Raw genomic sequence first — 14,651 nt, 5'->3', positions numbered from 1 at the left:
AGTCCACAAAGACAAATACTGCATGATTTCACTGATAAGAGGTTCATAGCGTATTCAGAGGCTAGAGACAGAAGAGGAAATGCTGGTGCCAAGAGATGAAGACACCAGAGAGTGAAAGTTAGTGCTCAAAAGAAATAGAGGTTCAGTTTTACAGTAAGAAAATTTCTAGAGGTGGATGGTTATATTATCCTGTGTGTGCCACCTAAAAAAGGGGAGGGAGCAAGTTCTGTGATATGTATATCTTGACATAGTCTAACATGCTGTTCAAAATTATAGTCTCACTCCTTTACTAAAAAAGGTCTCGTGAGAACACAGAGCATTTGTACTTTAAGCTTTACTTAAAATTCTTCATGTGACCTTTTTAAGGTTCTTTTCATGAAAGCTTCGAAAAAATAAATAAAGCATTCATTTCCCAGCCTTTAAATATATAAACCTGATCTGGTTCTTTAGTCAAATACCTGAGGCAACCTGCTTACAAAGAAAAAGAAGTGTATTCTACCCATGGTGTTAGAGGCTGAAAGAGTGACCATGAGATCTTAGCTCTTTGGACGTGCATGTAACAAATATTAAAGCACAGTAAGGAGATTGATTTACATATCCAAACAGGAACTCAGAGAGAGACTGGGGCCTCATAAATCTTTGAAGATACACTCCAGTTGAACCAGTGACCTGTCACTGGGCCTCTCTCTAAAAGATCTTAGGCATTCAGTACCACCATGGAGGGGTGAAGCTTGTGACTCACACAGACAACATTCCAACCACAGAATGGTAGTTACTTTAAGGACGTCCTCCTGGGAATCACCTAGAGTCCTCAGGCTGCAGCAGAGACAGGGACCATCCCATTGTCTAACTGCAATGCATGTCCATTAAAAATGCTAGTTAGCTATTACTCATGTTGTAGCTTGAGGTTTCCTCCTGCTACCAGTGCTAAAGACAGCCTTGCTAAATCTCCATTCAGATGACAGTTCAGGAGTCTAACTGGATGCTTCTTGGGCTTTTATAGCTAGAAGTACACTTAGTATCCTCAGATGTAAACCGAGCAAAAATCTCAACATATTGGTTTGCATTAATGAAATGTTGATAGGAACCCTCAAAGAATGATGTTAAGATGCAACCTGCATGTGTGACAGTGTGATATTTGCTCAGCTGTCAAAACTTGTATTGTTTGCTTTTCAGCGTCACCCAGGAAAGAACGTCCTTATTCTATGGAATTCTTGGCTAACAAGGAAGTGCAGTGGGTACCTGAAATTAACGAACATTTATTTGTTCTCAATGCTAAACGGAGTTGCAAAGAGAAATTAACTGGTGAATGAGAAAGTTTAATTTTAACCTTGACTTTATAGTTAACATGTAACCTTGAAGACTTGTTTATGGTGGCACAGAAAATGGCAGATATAAACTAGAGGTCTCCTTAAAATTATGAAGATCCCCCTGTGGATAACATGCTGAGGGGTGTAATTATTGCATACTCACTCAGTAGAGCTAGTCTAGAGGCTAAATCTATACAACTTGTGATGTGGAAGGGGCTCCCAATTCTAAGGTGACCCATTATAATACTGAACACATGGAATATTGTAAGGTACAATTTGAAGCATGTCTCATACACTAGCCTATTAATAATAAACACTTATATTAGTCAGGTTAAAGTAATATTTAACCAATTTCTTGATTAGGTTCAAGTTGAATAGATATGTAGAGGGGCCTCAAGATTCCACATGCCAAGGAAGTGCTGGCCAGCAGTTTTGACTACACTGTAGATCCTATAGAGAAGTTTGACTCTATGCTGACTTCCAGCCTCTGTCCTAAATGAATCAAATCAAAGGCTCCAGGAGTGAAGTTTGAGCTTCCGTGTTTTGAAGAGCCTGTCCAGAATGCTTATCATACCAGTAGAGTTCCTTATAAAGGGCGTGGAGTGACCTTTAGGCAGCCTGTATAATATGAAGTGTCTATGAAAAACTACTTCTCTTGTTGCTGATCTAACTTATCAAACTATTTAGACAACTTGATGGAGAAGATCCATTTTGAACTCAGAAACTGACAAGTAAATGTTGCTTTGAGTGTTTCCTTGACTTTTAATATTTAAAGAATATGGAAACTCTGAGTGAGCCAGTAAGACATGGTCAATAAAGAAGGAAGAAAAGTCTTAGCAATTTTGAAACTGATGAGCCACTAGTAGTTTAGTAAGCCAGCGAGTTTTACTTGCTTTTAGAAATGCTTGTCCTTATATCAGTGTGAAGGCACGTAGCTTGCTAATAGGAATTACTGACAATGATTTACACACCCCAACTGTGCAAAGATTATAGAACACAAACAAAAGAAGAAAACAGTCACATTTATGGTCCACAGACATGGATTTTTATCTGATGAAAATGATCTATTGCTGCCTTTCTGGCCTCCACCAAATGGAAAGGTTGTTTAGACTTCCTCAACGGCTGTCTCTCTTTCCTTCACACAGAACCATTCTTCCAAGTCTTAATACTCCCACCTGACTCCTTCACAGCAAAGGACAAATGCATTCAAGGTTCTGTGAAAAAGCAATGACGCCCAAGACCTTGACATTCCTAGAAAACCCTGTACTTGTGGTTCTCAGTAATGTTTATGGTCAAGGTTCTTGTACAAACAGATTTGATGTCTAACTGGAAGCTTGTACATTTTCCTCCTCATAATTGATGTCAAACTGCAGTGAAGTATTCTACGTGTTTCAATAATAAAGAATAAAGTTATGGTTCAGACCTGATTATATTTTGGAAATTTCATGATCTTCTTACTAGATACAGTACCCTCAAATATCTCCCCATTCTGCCTAAATTTTTCCTTGCACATATTATTAGGATATGAGTGTCTGCACAATACCACACAGACCTTCGCTGATAAACTCTAATTACGATTAAGACAGGACTTTTGGAAAGGATCTCATCATTAGCAAACAGGATAAACACAAAAATACTCCCTACTTGTCAACCGGGAGCAATTCAGTAACCTAACAGTATTATCTGTTGCTAGGATACCGAGCTGACAAAGCTTCAATTATATTGTTCGACCATACCTATAGAGTTCTGTATAAGCAAAATAGATCCAGGCTTAAAGCATTTAACTTCATCCATGCTATCTGCAATTCACAGCTTCTTACAATGGTAAAAATCAGGTTAATAATTACGCAGTGTGCTGAAAATTCTTTTCCATGTTATGTCTATACATGATTCTTCCTAATTTATCTGTGTGATTGATAGACGTGCTTGCTTTATAAAAATAAGAAAATGCAAGGAATGGAGGCTGTAAACATCTGCCACAACCAGTGGGCTCATCAAGATACTGACCTGTGCTTAGCATAAAAATATGTAGCAAACTGAACCAATTAAATAACATTTAGAGTTTGCAATACTCTGCCTCACTATACAGTAGGATAAGGAGCCCCAAGCAACGAGATAGGAATCCAGTGAAAACTTTTTAATCTAAAAAACAACTACCCTTACCTAACAACCAAAAATATAAGATGATAGATGATTTATAATAAGGGTTTATGGCAGTGGTTTTTCAGAGATTGTTTTTAAAGCTGAAGTTAGTATCTTTTACTCCAAAGCATTAAACATCAAGTCTGTCTTTCTTTAAACTGGCAACACTGGAGAATCAACTCCCCAAATACAAGCCTTTGGTGAGGAGGAAAACAAAAAATCTTCATGTGTGAAAAGAATCAGTCTGTGAATTAGACATTTGTGTGTGTTTTGGCATCAGGGACTTTGGATGGCTTTCACAGAAATCTAGAGGAAAATGTGGTTAAGTCTGATTGAACTCCATTTTTAAATTTGATGTGCATTGGTTTGAGGATTTCAGATAGGTGTGAGATGCTATGTAAGTGCTAGAAATTGAACTTGGGTACTCTGGAAGGGCAGCTCTTAACTGCTAAGACATCTCTCTAGTTTGTGAACCCTATTCTTGAAGAGCTACAGAACATAAAATAACTCTTCTACATACTGATGTGTATTCTGTTATTTTAGGGGGTAAATTTGTATTTCTTCATTAATCTATAATGTCTATGTCTTTCACACACAATGTAACAACATGGCAGGTGTGGATTTGAGCACAGTTGGTAATGAATTAAAGCTATCCTATGTAGGGAACACATACACAATACACACACACACACAAACACACACAAATGCACACACATGTATATATACATATGCAAGCACACAAATACATACATACACAAGCACACACATACAAGCACAAACACACACACAAATAGATACATATGCAAGCACCTGCAAATATGCACACACATATACAAATACATACAGACACAAACACACACAAACTACACAAATACAGATACATACACAAATACACACAAACTACACAAATACAGATATATACACAAATACACACAAACTACACAAATACAGATAAATACACAAATACACACACACACACACACACACACTTTCCTGAAAAGGGGACTCCTTACTTGTCTTTTATTTTTACAAAACTATTAGAACAGCAGAAATGATGCCTTTTTCTGAACTCTAATCTTTCTTCAAAAGTGAAAAGCAACTGGATAAAATGATTCTCTAAAAGTGAAATTACGGCCCCATTTCAACATGGCACGCTGTGTGCTACTGTCTCCACCTCAGGGTTTAGACGTGAACATGGGACATGAATCTATACATAGACATGTTGCCTAATACAAATTTTATAATGAATTCAAATCCAATGCTCTTGAAATTCTTGACAGGGGAGTGCTGCTGGGAAGGGAACTTATGAATTATGGGTGCCCCTTCTTTGAAAACCGCTTTGGAGGCTTCTTTGTGCATCGGCAAATACAGTAGGACTACGAGGCATTGTCTGGGTCCTCCTGCACAGCACCTGATAAAAGAATAAAGAGCTGTGACATATTCTTAAAACAATAGAGGAATTAAAGGAAACAATGGGCCAGCTGCTTCATTAATACAACCAAAAGGGAGCCCAGCACAGAGGAGTGCAGATAATTAAGCACTACTCTCTTAGCCCTCCTTCCTATCATAAAATTGCTTAAAAAATGTATTAACTACTTCATAGTTGTTAGATAGATCTGGGCACTTGTTTATTTAGAGTTGATTAATGCCTTTTTTCTGTATTCAGCAACATGCCAACGTGCAGTTTACACTAGTTTTTGAATACTGGAGAATAAGAATAATTGATAAAGATCTGCACAATACACAGCAATAAATCAAAATGCATTTTGCAAAAGGTCTTCCCTGTTTTAAACTAATCTTTAACATTTTTCATTTGTTATTGGTAATGTGGGGCATTTGAGGGCATTCAAGTTCCCTGGGCTGGCATGCCTGAAATTGTTTTATAGGACATCCAGCAATTCCTAGGAGGGTTTTTTGGGCGGAATCAGACTCGATCTGAAGCTCTGGATGTGTCTTTAGTATTTGAGCCAATGGATGAATAGATTTATTAAATTACTTTTTTCCATGGTCAAGGGAGATGGACAAATGGATGAACTGCATGCCAAGTTCAATATTTATCCTTCATCCACTTTACATAGAAAAAAACCCCACTTTTATGCTATTTATATTAAAACAGTTTATAATGTATAATAAGAAGGCTTTCAGTTCTCAACTCTTCTGTAGGTAGCCTTTCCCTGTGGTTAATGACACATTTAACTACTTAAGAACTGGGAAATTGGTAACTAGAGGCTGAGTCTTAAATGTTAAAAGTCGGGCAAAAACTATATTCTGCTTTTCTTGTACTTTTTTTTCTAAGTAAACGTAGAAACAAGTCCAATTTTAAAATAACAAACTGTACTAACCAAAGTGACCAGTTTAATATTGCTAACACAATTCTGGTGATTTTAGGATCCTAAGTGGAAAAACAAAAAGGAAAAAGAAAGAGAAATACATCAGGAAACCCAGAGACACATACAGCAGGACACTCAAATGTATTCTGACACTAGGAAGATTGTGGTCATACACATATGCTGTAAATAACTTAAAATACAGCCACCGAGGCCCTGTTTACATAGGGCTTTTTGTACTATGTCAGTATTTAAAGGGTTTGGAGTATTATCCTTGGTTATGAACTCTGGCTCATAACCAGTCGCTGCTTCTCTATTAACTTAGTTAAGCTTTCCTCAAATACCACGAGACAACACATATAAGCAGTAAACATACATAAGGAATTATTTCATGTAGCTGTTTATGGGAATATTTTTATTTTGCTGGGACCCATAAAACTCACTTTGTTAAGCTTCAGAGCAAAAAAAAAAAAAAAAAAGAGATCCGCTGTCAGTCGACTTCTCAAAGATCACATGAATATTCTTCAAAGGACACAGTCTGAACACCTCAGCTTACACATTACGTCCATAAACACCACAGAGCCAGCCCCCTTGCAAAATGCTAGTGAGACTTTTTCAAAAACACACTAAACTGTAGCTTCTTCAAGGAACACACTTTTTTTGCACGGTGAACCAACTTCTCAGAACACATGATTCATCATTTCAAATATCAGAGGTTTTTCACTTCACATAAACTCATCAGGCAATACTGGTCTGCATGGAACTCAGAAACAAAGAAATGTGGCCATCTTTCTCACTTGAAAGGAATTTGCTGTGAGAGGTCAGAAGCACTGCTGGGGCAGTTTCTGTGCTGGGAAACTGAAGGCAGGCTACACAAAGCTCTGTGCTTGTTCACTCCAAGGCCCTTCCTTGACTTCTTGGATCCTCACAAGGCCTTTTCAGTCTAGGATTGAATTCTCTCTGCTGTGCTTGCTTGCTTGTTTGTTTACTCTTTCCTTTAATAGAGTGTCTCCTATGGAGATAGTTTCTTTTTCCTTTTAAGAATCAACTAGAGTCCCTTACAGAAAAATGAATAGGATGATTCAGATCAGATTCTGATCACTACTGAGTGTATGGGCAGAAAGTTTTGCCCTGTAACCAAAAACATAGTCAAACTTTTCTGGAAACATTGTGAACTAAGGTTTTGGAAGACATGAGACTGAGGAATGAAACAAAAACATTTGTATGGATTTATTTACTTATTATTAATTTATTTATTTATTCACTTTACATCCTGATTGCAGCCCCCCCGCCAGTCCTACCTCACAAACAGCAAACCCATCCCACCATTACCCTTCCCTTTCTCCTTAGGCAAGGGGGAGTCCGCCATGAGTACCTATCTGCCCTGGCATATCAAGTTCTAGAAGGACTAAATGCACTCTCTCCCACTGAGGTCAGTCAAGACAGCCTAGACAGGGTAAGGGGGTCCAAAGGCAGAGCAAGTGTATTCTTGTAGTCTGTAGCACTCCTGCGGGCTGGACTGTGTGACTCCTAAGATATGCTATGGCCTGGTTCCGCAGCAACCAGCATGTGATGTCAGCTATCAGGCTAAAAGGCCCTGGCCATCAAAATTTCAAAGGACCAGTCAAGGGGTGACATTGCACTCAAAGAGCAAGCTGTCAAGAATTTTACCCACGGCTGATAAACTGATTACAAAGCTGCTTAAAACTCTGCTTGTAAACAAAAGCATTTATCAACTAATAATTTGCAATAAACTCATGCAACTCCCAGCTGAGCCCCTAACTGTAATTGTCTTTACCATCTGCCTATTAAAATACCATTCTTCATCAGCAATCAGGAGCAGAAGGGAGGAAATCTCCACCAAAGTACACAACTTGCAAGCTTGTGACTAATCTGAGTGCATTCTGCATTTTCCTTTCTGACTTGTGTGTTGGGTGTCCTTAATTTAAATTCTTGCCCAGCCTGGGAGGCTCAGAAATCAGGTGGAGGGGAAAAGAGGAGGGGAGGGGGAAATGACACACTGTGCCTGCCGCACTGCAGAGGCATAAATTATACAAGTTCATCACAGGAGTCTGTTTTTAATTTCTTTTCCCCTCCTTCCATTTCTCTGTGCAATATGTATTGCGGGATCGCGATGAAACTCCCTTAAGCACCAGGCTGGAAACGAGCCTCTTGATGCCTCTGTCAACTTGTCCATTTCCATTAGACTTCTTTGTTGTGCCTTTTTATTTATTTACTTTTTAATTCCCAGAAGCTTATCGATTTTCTCTAGGGAGCTAGATCAAAACTGTGACGTCAGTGGACGAGGTGGAAGACTGGTAGCCCCTGCAGAACTGGTTGGATCTATGGAACGGAAATGCCAGCATTTGGCCGGAACCTTTGTTTTCAGCCTTGGTTTGCAATCACTCGGGGATACTAATCACTTCCAGCTTCCATCGTGTCCCGTGTCTTGGAGATGTCCTGTACCGGTCACTTCCGAAAGACAGGCTTCAATTTTAGCCACATCAAGTGCTCAGAAACTGCCCTTAGCAGAAATCTTGATGCTTAAGTACTAATCTTAAGAGATCGGTGGGCAAAAGCGGCCAGGAAAGGGGATTGCATCTTTTTGCAAGGCATCTTTAGTCACCATATTCCATACCTTGGTAAAGTTTATTAACTTTTAAATATATTTACTCAAATGTTCTCCTAACACAATATGCTTCCATATTAAAAAGTAAATCCCATCAATAGTGTTAAGTAACGTGTGCTGCTTGGAAAATTAGAAATTATCAATACCATATATTATTCTTATGCTCGTTTGCTGTCCAGAGCATGTTTCCTGTCTCCGTGTTTTTCCATTCTCAGAGAACATTTTTATCTGTCCATAAAAGCTCAGAGAATCTGAAGGAGATCATGGGTCGGGTGCAGCCTACGGTAAACAACGGCTATCATCTGTAATTAGGGTTCAAGTTCCAGAGATGACAATGTGTGTTGGGTTTTCTTATTGCAACATATAATTTTAAATTAATGTTTATGTTTTTATTTCACTTTATATGAGCTTTCCTTTGAGTAATTATTTTTCTTTACAGTCTACTGTTAAATATAACGGAACTAATAATTTCCTGCCGTGGAGAAATGACAATGGCTTGCACGCACCTGCTTTTTACTGTGTCTGTTTTGGCAGAGAAAGTTAATGGGAAACAGGGATTCTAACTTTCTTCATGGGCGGTGGAGGACCGGAAGTGTAGGCCGAACTGCATGGGGCCCTGCAGTTAGAACCGGAGGCATGGAATATTTGAACAAAACCTTGTTGTCGATTTCAAGTAACACAGAAATCTTCCACGATGCTAATTGCACAATGTACAATTACTACCAAAAGCATCCTTTCTTTTCATCCACTTTTCTAGACTTCCAGATTCTTTAAATTGTAGAGATTTTTAAAAAAAATGTTAAGATCATGGCTGTGCTTCAGTGTGCTGGATTTAGTGTCTTTTTAGATGTAAGGAAAACACATAATTAGGATAATCTTACTTATGTCATGGTGTAGGTAAATTCAGAAACTTTTAATAATTTTAACCTTTTTTTTTTTTTTTTTGGTTCTTTTTTTTGGAGCTGGGGACCGAACCCAGGGCCTTGCGCTTTCTAGGTTAGCGCTCTACCACTGAGTTAAATCCCCAGCCCCAGTAATTTTAACTTTTAAAGTATACTTTCATTTTATGCGTCTAGCTGTTTTGCATACATGTATGTCTGTGTACCATATGCATACCCAGTGCCCAAGGAGGCCAGAAAGCCATCAGATCCCCTAGGACTTAAGCTGTGGATGAATGTGAGCGGCCATGTAAGTTCTGGGAACTGAAGCTGGGTCCTTCATAAGAGCATCCAGTGCTCCAATCACTGAGCCATCTCTCTCCACAGCCTTAGCTTTTGCTTTAGTATCTAAAACCTTCCTGATAGTTAATTACAAATAGATTTTCAAAAGATACTGAATTTCTACCATAAGGCAAACTTTAAGCACTATGATGTAACAGTTTATAATGATAAATACTTCCAGGTAAATTTTGGATATTTATATTTCATCTATAAGTAATGCATCTTTTAATGTTATTCATTATACTTTCTCTGTGCATTGACATAAAATTATCGATATGAATATTAGGATATTAAACATAGATATAATTATATATGATATATAATTATTAGTAATTTACATACATTTTTGAATCTTAATTTTAAATGACTAGTCAAGGAAAAATTGTTTTGAAGAAAAGAAACAGCCAGCAGGTGGCGCTCAGAGCACACCGTGAAGTGAAGGCCTAGGGAAGGAAACAGGCAGGTTTTATTTATTTAATTCTCATCTACCTGAAATGTTGAAGTTGCTACACCGAGCTTTATAATCCCTAAAGATTTATGTTAATTGACTAAACAACTTCGTAGTAATTTACAGACTATTCTCCACTGCTCATCTGAATGGCCTTGCATTCAGCTCACACACCCTTGTCAAGATAACAAAACATAAAGACGTAGCATGCACCCCCACCCTCCCCAACAGGAAAGACAGAAGCCTGGGCTGCTGAAGTCTTACAGACAAGTGAGCAGATCTCGTATGTTTGCTTGTTAATATGTGACAGCTGCCATTCCTCTGCTTTTCAGCGTCTTGCTTTAGTCTATGAAGGATACAAAAGTCCCAGGCTTAAAGCATTAACATTCTGTATCGTAGACATCTTAAAGTCTTGCTGTAATAAAATGTTTGCAGCAGATATTTGGTGCTTACTGAATGGACATGCTGCTTCTGAATCGTGTGGAGAACTAACTGTTTGTGCCAACGGAGAAACAATTGTGACAAGAATGAACTGTCTGTAAAATGAATGTGACACTTTCCGGACCTATAGCCAGACACATGAGGAAAATTTTTCTTGAACATACACTTAAATTCCTCTGAACACATCTGCTTCCTTGTCTTCCTATAATTCTGTTATGGGGAGAGTTATCTTTTCCACTTAACGATATGTTGGGTATATTGAAGGTACTCTCAAGTCTCTTTACATTCTGAACACTTGTTGGTCATACCTAAAAATCCTGGACCACACTTCTAGTGGTCAGGTTGCTTAACATGGTCTTTTCCATCAAGGTCTTCATTGTTGAATTTCCAGGCAAAGTTGTTAAGGCGGTCTGGAAAACCTCCCTGGGATTACGGATCATCAGCATGAACTCGAGTCCTACCACCACCTGGAAGGGCTACTCAAGCAAGTGTTTCAGAGTGTGCACAGTGTAGTTTCTATGTGTCTCTTGCTATATAAGAACAGGAGGCTTTCTCACAAACCACCTGGGCATTTGCCAAGAATGGAAGCTAAAAGAACATCATAGCATCACAAGGTGGGAAAATAGTTTTTCAAGTAATTGGAAAGTCACCAATAGAAAGGGAGTCCTAGCTTTGGTTGTGCTTTGAAAGTCTGACATTCAAGGTCAGCCCGTCTCAGTCCAGTTCAGAAGGGCAGTGTGAAAGGCAGGGTGGCTTTCTTCCAAGGAAGTTGCAGATGACTGGACAATCTTTGGGGAGTCAGCTGCAAAATCTCAACATTTTGCTTGTGTGACTATGAAACCAGAGCAAAATAACTCTCTAAGACATGCATGGCCTTCTGTTCTATTTTATTGTGCAGTTTGGAATGACGGATTTTACTATTCACTAATTGGCACAAAAAGGGCCAATGCTATATTGACAGCAGCTATTGTTTCTGGTATGATTAGCAGTGCAGTGCATAGTCTTTATCCAAAAATAGGTGTGTGTCTGCAGACTGGTGTCACTTGGCTATAGAAAAAAAATGTGGTATTATTCCCTTGGTGGTCACAGGGAGAGCCCTCTTTGGTATTTCATGGTTACTTCTTTTTTTTTTTTTTTTTTGACTGAACCCAGGGCCTTGCACTTGCTAGGCAAGCACTCTACTACTGAGCTAAATCCCCAACCCCTCATGGTTACTTCTTATTTGAACCATGTCATGACACGATTGGGCAGAATGGGTTTGTGAGAGGGGAAGAAAGAGAGAGAAAAAGAGAAAGAGAGAGAGAGAGAGAGAGAGAGAGAGAGAGAGAGAGAGAGAGAGAAAGTATATGAGCAAAACCAGGACAGAGGGGATTTTCTTCAGATGAAATTCTCAAGTGGAGCATAGCAGGGCAGACAAGAGATCAGGAAATGAGAGCAGCTGTAGAGAAGGACCTCATTCTTGAGGGCTACATCTTATCTCCAAGACCATCATAAACAGACAGGACATCGGGACAGCAGCCTGGCTGGCCTCCTCCTCTTTTGTGTCACACTCTAGCATTTGCATCATAAGGCATCTAGGAGTGAGTAGAGCAAGCAGAAAGGTGACCTAGAGATGGATGATTAGAGGACAGGCCAGGAGGTGGGCATTGCTCTGGGGCTTCCTGAGCTGGGTCATGTTCCCTTACCGAGCTAACCAAGCCTCTAGTTAAGTTCCAACGTGTTTACTTAAAGAATATACATATACACACATATGTGTGTGCATACATGTATATACATATATACATATATGTGTGTATATACATATATACATAATACACACACATACACACACACACATGCTTATCTTTGATGACGAAGTATTTGATTGACAGCCACTCAACCAGAAAGCTTGACTACCTCATTAACAAAATAGTGTCTTTTGGAGTATAGTTATAGTTATGGATTATGACACCGTCTGAGTAAAATTGTTTAAACATATAGTGTGTGCTTTCATTTTTGTTCACAGTACTGGAGAGAGACTCTGGATCATGAGCTGTCAATTGACTCAAATTTAGGAATAATTAGTGGAAATACATTTTGCACAAAATCCGTTTATGTACTCTCCTTACCTCGTTTGCTCGAGATCAAGCTACCCACTGTTGAGAAGTGGGAGGGCTTGCACTGGGTGGGACACTAGTGCTCATACTCACGGGGCAGTTCCTACCTGTAACTGTCAGCAGACAAAGCCATGAGACACTTTTGAGGGAAATGCAGCTATCCACACCCAGGAGATGCTTGGAGAAAACTATTAGTGTCTGTCTGGTTACCAAGACCGGGCTCCCCCAATAATCTCATGATTCATTATCTTGACTGTAAGCTTACCAAATCAAGAACAGCTTAAATGAAGAAACAAACAAAACACAAAAACAAAACCAACCAAACAAATGAACAAACAAAAACAGCTTGCTATCTACTCTGCCTATAATCTGAAAAAAAAAATAAAAATGAAAGTGGATTAGTATTTTTTAATAAAGAGGTTACAGGTTTTTTTTTCAATAAAATTTAGGTTATGTAATGAAGGACCACTTACTATCCTTTTTATTGAACTAAGTTGGAAATGCAGGAGATGAAATGGTGGGTTTGGGACTGTTTTTGTTTGTTTTGTTTTGTTTTTTTACTATACACACAAAGGGTCCACCAAGATGAGCTAACTGAAGCCTTCAGTAAAGCCAAAAATTTAGGGAGTGGAACATCCTCGAAGAAGAGATGGAAAAAATTAAGACAGGATATAATTAAGGTTTGAAAAGGATTTCAACAGACGTAGGGTCAGGCTAAGGACAAATGGCGGTAATGTTTTCTAAGTAGTGATAAGAGAAAGACAGCCGAAGGAGACTCCGTGTAAAACTAAAAGCTCAAACTCCGACTTAGACAGGATCGTAGGCTCTGAGCACCAAGGAAAGTCTGACATAAAATGACATCAAAGTCACACACGAGGTTTTCCTTCTCATCACCCGCGTATCATCGCTTGCAACTCTGATAAAGCATGGCAGAAACTGGCTCACCATGGATCCCAGTTTTATTTTGAGTAGCTCAAGGGATGACTCAAGAGCTTTCCTAAAAATAACCAGGCTATCGTGTGCCTCAGAAGACTCTGCATCTCTTCTGTGGTTCAGCCTTGGTTTTAGAGGCTGCAAAGTGGGAAACGATCCGAAGGAAGTGCAGAAATGGAAACCTGGTCAGTGGGGACCAACTACTGAACAGCCGCCTCTCCCCACCGCTCCCTTCTCCATCCTTCCAGATTGCCATTTGAAGTAGAGTGAAACATTTTGGAAAACCTGTTTATTTTCCTGATTCAATGCTGATCACAAGAGTGTAAGGATTTCTGGTATGGAGGCATCTTAGGGAGCTTCTAGAAGTTGTGGAAGTGAGTGAAACACAATGCCAAGGACTTAGATGATACATACGAAAGATGTGTGTACATAAGATATGTGCGTTTTATGTGCTTGTGTGTAGACACAAATACGTGTCTTCATGGGAAGGTAAATCGCCTTCCCTATGGGTTTCTGTAGAAGGGAGTTTTAGTTAATAAATTACAATAAAAGACAATGGAGCCATAGGCATTGGCATAAAGACTTAGAGGCACAGGTTATCCAATGAGCAATTGTGGATTTCAGGAGTAGAGCCAACACTTCTTACTATGAACCTCTCTGCTCTGTTACAGATGACAAAGTCAGTTCGGCGGTATCTGATCGCACAAGTCTCCTAATATTCAAATTTAATGAAGGGTCATTTTCCCTTTGGGGAGAGCCTCAAGGAGAGGTGTGCAGTGCTGAGGCATGACATGGATATATGATGTTGTCTTTTCAGAAGGCAGAACTTGTGGGTACCGAATGGACTACATATGGGAACAAGGTGGCCTTGATAAGTAATGCTTCTGTGCCTGTGGTGACATGCCTAGATTTCCAGCCTAAACTAGTAGAACACTAACTGACAGGAACCGGAACTTCCCACCAATAGGGGAGAACTTGCTTGTTTGTGTTCATGGCACCCAGATATCATCAGGACTGTAAAGTCAGAGAGTTATATGATATGAGGGACGTTCACACAAACATGTTGCACACGATTGTGGAAATGGCAACATGGCAAGGTCTGTAA

The 14,651-nt window shown here is 39.2% G+C and overlaps 1 protein-coding gene across 3 annotated transcripts in view; it reads right to left on the bottom strand.

Annotated features, from left to right (window-relative positions):
• Positions 1 to 14,651, bottom strand: part of Zfpm2 (zinc finger protein, multitype 2) — a 437,310-nt gene that overhangs the window by 12,854 nt on the left and 409,805 nt on the right. The gene's annotated exons all lie outside the window — the stretch shown is intronic.

Source organism: Rattus norvegicus, chromosome 7 (assembly GCF_036323735.1).
Source record: "Rattus norvegicus strain BN/NHsdMcwi chromosome 7, GRCr8, whole genome shotgun sequence".
Taxonomy (NCBI): Eukaryota; Metazoa; Chordata; class Mammalia; order Rodentia; family Muridae; genus Rattus; species Rattus norvegicus.
This window is presented reverse-complemented; position numbering and strand designations above follow the sequence as displayed.